This window comes from Pinus tabuliformis, chromosome 3_2, assembly GCF_031772625.1.
Source record: "Pinus tabuliformis cultivar Carrire ecotype Pingquan chromosome 3_2, CPIR1, whole genome shotgun sequence".
Taxonomy (NCBI): domain Eukaryota; kingdom Viridiplantae; phylum Streptophyta; class Pinopsida; order Pinales; family Pinaceae; genus Pinus; species Pinus tabuliformis.
This window is the reverse complement of record NC_142302.1, coordinates 533,718,412-533,723,435: the sequence shown is the minus strand read 5'-3', so window position 1 is coordinate 533,723,435 and position 5,024 is coordinate 533,718,412.

Below are 5,024 nucleotides of genomic sequence, written 5' to 3'. Positions count from 1 at the left end.
AGAGTACTTAATGTACCAGGTTAGAGCACGATCCTACAGATCTCTAATCATTGTTGCCTTTTTCATGTCATCATCTGTGGCACCTTGAGCTTCCCATACAACTTTCAAGATGAACCAAAACTAGTCTGGGTCCTCATTTCCCAAGCCTTTAAACAAGGGTAGCTTCACTAAATTTTCCATGCTGAACTTCAGCAGAGGTGGTAGTGGTATGGGTTAAGTCACAGGTGATGGTGGTGAGGTTGGAGGTGGCAGTCACAGGAATCCTTATCTTATCAACTGAATTTCACTTCGCAGAGAAGCCTGCGCTACTCCCTCTTTGTCACCTAATGGCAGTGAAATCAATGGACTATATTCAAGAACCTATCTTCCTTTGTTCCTGTAAGTCTTTCCACTTTGCGTAGCTCCAAACATCAAGGTATCTACATAACCCATTTTTCGCACAATACCTAACAATGTAAACTTTGAAACAGGAATTGATACTGTTACCCGTCTTGTAGAGATAGCAAAAAAGTGACCTGATTTTGAAAAGGGGTGATGCAGAACGTACATGTTTTTTTTAGAGCATAGTTTTTGGCACTTTAATTTTTTTTATGTACATTACGTTTTTGAATAGTAGTGATTTTCATGCTGATTTAAAAAAAAATGAGTATTCTGCATCACCCCCTTTTTTAAAAGACCTGCTTTTTGGCTTTAAATTTTCTAATGTATAAAATGTAAATAATTATTTTGTAAATTTCGTCATTTTTGAAGTGGTCATTTTCTTCACAATTTCTTGTTTTTTATTTTAATTTTAACTTTTTTTTTAGTGAGGTTTTTATTGTTTTTCATTTTTAAATTAGGAGGTCGATATTTAGAATTTTCGATATTCTACATATTTATACATCCTTAATTAATTTTTCACTCCACATGAAATAATTGTTTCTAAAAAACAATATTTTTTAACAGTGGACATGAAAATAACCATTTTTAACATAAACATAACTAAAAAACTATGTGTTTGCATAATTTTTTTCTAGAATTGACATGTCAAAATCACAATTTTTATACGATAATTTTAACGAAAAATGGTTAAATAATAGCTTTTTTTATGAATTTCATGTCAAAAAAATAATACTAATCATTTTTTTTTCAAAAAATAATGATTAACTTAAAAATCAATGCGAAAATCACATATTACAAATATTGAACGTATAACAACCCTAATTGAGTGTTTATTCTTCTCATAAAACGTCAAAGTCAAAACATTGCAAAGCTTGATTTCCAAGCATAACTTAACTTTAGTCAACAATGTCACATAATCCAAACTCTTCGTCCTCTAGAGTTTCATCATTGTCTTCTTCCACAATATTTTATGTTTCCTTTTGCTCATTTTCCTCTTCTAATGGGTCTTTGATGTCTGTGAATCTCCCAATGTATGTCTTTCCAAACATTCCATGTAATGGTGGTTGGGGTTCCTTTGCCTTTTTTTCCACACGTGATTCACTAAAGTCCCCTTTCTTCAACCCAATTTCTTGCATTGCATCTGGAAGAAATTGAAGACCATTAATTCTTTGTTGAATGAAAGGCTGAAATGTTTAGAAATTTTCTTGAATAACTATTTCAAATGCCATTTAAGAAAATATGGTAATGCAAGCACACACTCAATGCCCATGTCACCTCCTCAATGACCATGTCACTTTTATAAAATATAATGTATTTATCATTCTACTCAACATTCATTTTTATCAAAATTCAATATTTTCACAAACATGAAATCACTTTAAAACATTTTATATCAATTTTATACCAATTTTCAAAATTAATAAAACAAACTCAACTAATCTAATAATGGTGAATTGTAATATATAAAAGGAACTCACTACATATCATCCACTACCAATGTTAATCAAGTGAAGAAAAAAACACTATAATTCATCCAAACATAATTAATTTTATATTTATTAAAAAAAATCAAAATATAAAATGATACTATAATATAATGCACTTCTATGAGTGAATTAATTACTTCACAATTGTGGCAGGTCGATATCAGTATGAAAGGTCTTATTCTCACATCTTTATTGTTGCTAGTTTCATTAGATTATGCTCATTGATTCGAAGAAAATGATTCTAACATGGAAATTAAAGACCTCCTTCCATGTACTCATGCTATCAAATGCATTGAATACATGTCTTTGACTGTGCTTTTTACTATAAAATAGTCATTGCATATATTCACTATCTTAACACCTTGGATAGTTGGTCAAAGGATAATGATATGGTTCTCACACATTTCTTGGGGGATTTATGCCTTTACTCAGCAGTTACAACGGTCCATATACCTTTGGAAGAACAAAGTACTTCGTAGGTAATGGTATTTGATAGAGAGCATGTGGTGAAATTCATTCACATGATCAAAAATGTTTTATCATTCAATTTTCTGACTTTAAAAAAGGTCGTTTCAAACATCATGCATGTGAGAACCTCATTTTAGAGTGCCAGCAATAGAAGTATATGACCAGGGTTGCAATATCTGATTCAAATTTGTTCATGGGAAACTCATAGAGACCATTTGAATGTTCCACTTACTGAATGATCACGATGAATCAATGAGCGTAAGAGATCTCCTAAAGGAATAGGAATGTGTGACAGTGGTTGGTATGTTTGAGACTATCAGAGTGTGACCATTTGACTCTTCTCGCGTGTTAAGTAACCTAATTTCATTGGAGAGGAGTGCGAGGGGAGATAACATATTTGTTTCTACTATATATGAAAATTTGTTTCGGTAGGTAATCTAGAACAAATATTCACTAGAATTGGCTATGCATGGATTTAATTGTATATGTTACTTCTATAGTACAGATTAACAATCATTGGTTTGTTGTAGGGAAAAGTATCCGACTCGGATGACCCTATCCCACTCTAAGGGTGATAGTACCTCAGCAACAACTGTAAAGAAAACTACTTAAGGTTTACTTCTTTACGAAAGCAAGAGAGAATGAGGAAATGCACTAACCGTTGCCTTGCGCTTAATGTCGAATCCAAACTCTTCTCTTTGGCTGCTTGCTCCCAGCTCCTTGCTCTTTTGCTGGCCCAGCTACAATGAGATCCTGCAAAATAGCAAAGAAGGAAACTACAAGAAGCATGCATTCATAACTGATTCAAGGATTAGCATAAATCAAATATACAATCATCACAATACATCATTGAAACAAATGCATATAGAAGAACCTCAATAGCTTTTATTAATGGAAGAAGTAAAGTTCTGAGAAGGTTACAACCATTGAAGGCCCTAATCCAGCAACACCTCCCAGCAGAAAGAATTTCTCCTCTTCACCTCCTTCAAGCAATCACCCAATAGCTCTATAGTGAAACCAACAACATATCATTACTTTGCACAAAATTCCAGCCTCCTGAGCTCATAGGAGAGAGCTCAATATATAGATGAATTGAGAAAGGATGAGTCAGCTTGCAACTGATGTGTAGCTGCCTTGTGTCCTCTCACTCTTCAGTTGATCTTCAGTTCTTGAGTCCACTTGGAGAACCTTGCTTCCACTTGGAGAAACAGAGCCTCTGACTCATCACAAGGCGAAATCCCTGATCCAAGTGTCATTTTTGGAAGATTCCAGAGCAATGACTCAGTGTGCCACTTGTCCCATCTCGCTCAGCGCAGGTGGCCTTTGTTCCACTTGCTTTGCAACGCAGGTACACCATGGAGGAGTTGAGTTTCAGCGCAGAAGCCTAGTGGAGCACCTGCTTTGATTTCAGGATTTCTTGTTTTTGAGTGTTTTCAGGTGGAGAACTGATCTGAGAGCTGTTGGTTTGCTGACCTTGTTCCTTTAGGGGTAGGAACATCATGTTTAGGGACTTTGGATCCCTTGGATTATTGACAATTCATGCCTGATGCTGCAAGGCACAAAATTGTCTATAACAGATGCCCCCTAAAGTATGAGGTCGTTTATCGGGTGAAATGCTTTATTAGGAGGATCCGAAGTTCATTCAATCTGCTGAGAAGTGTCTTGTAATAAGATACAATACAATACATTATTTTTCATTCTTTTTCATGATCTAGCTGAGGCGGGCATTCCCATGCTCAACTTTATAAATACATTTTGGTACATAGAACAGACGATCGTCTGATGATAGACTGATAATTCTCTGCTGAAATTATCATCCTTTGAGAAGGATGATCATCTACTACAATGGTGTACATATCAAATGTCTTTATTTCCTGAATATATATCGCAGCCCGGATGGATGAAACTAGATCCAGGGTCTTCAATCTCTTCCGATCTTCACTCGATGTACAAGTCGATCCATGTGAGAATTTCTTGAAGTCGAACATGGAAAGACATCGCTTGATTACCGGTCAATGATGTAAACCGTTAACAAGCGCGAGAGGAATCACCGATAAGGATGATGACCCTCAAGGTACGGCAGTACAATTCACATGGTGGGAATAAAGGACTTGGCGTCGACCACCATGCAAAATCTTCTGGTCGAAGGTCATTGTTGTATACCTGTCGCCGGAAGTGAGAAACTTGCCATTGAGGCATGCAAGCTTCAAAGTACTGAAGGGGGTGTTCCTAGATCAACTCCTTGGATAATGAGCTGATGTCGACAAGGAGAGATCCGTCAAAGGAGGGCCTTAATGAATCCCACATCAGTGACACGGAACGGAGCTAGTGATTGTGATGAGGTAAAAACAAACTGTGATGTATGATTCAGGGTGGCGGTCATGAAATGGATGAAGGACAATGTATGGCAGTGGATGGGACACGGTTGACTCTTTGCAGAACAACATCTCTTGAACATATAACGACACTGATGTGATGGATTGGTAGCATTACCCCAAATGTGGATGGTGTGGCGAGGACCATGGTGATGAGACCGGTGAATGAAACAACCCAACCCGATGTGATACGGAGGACAAAGTGTCATGTTCAAGAGTGACTTGCTACTATTAAAGCTGTGAGGTTCTCCCAATTTTTCCCCAGTCATTGCTGACCAGTACCTCTTTATTTTTATCAAGCTTGAGGAGGATA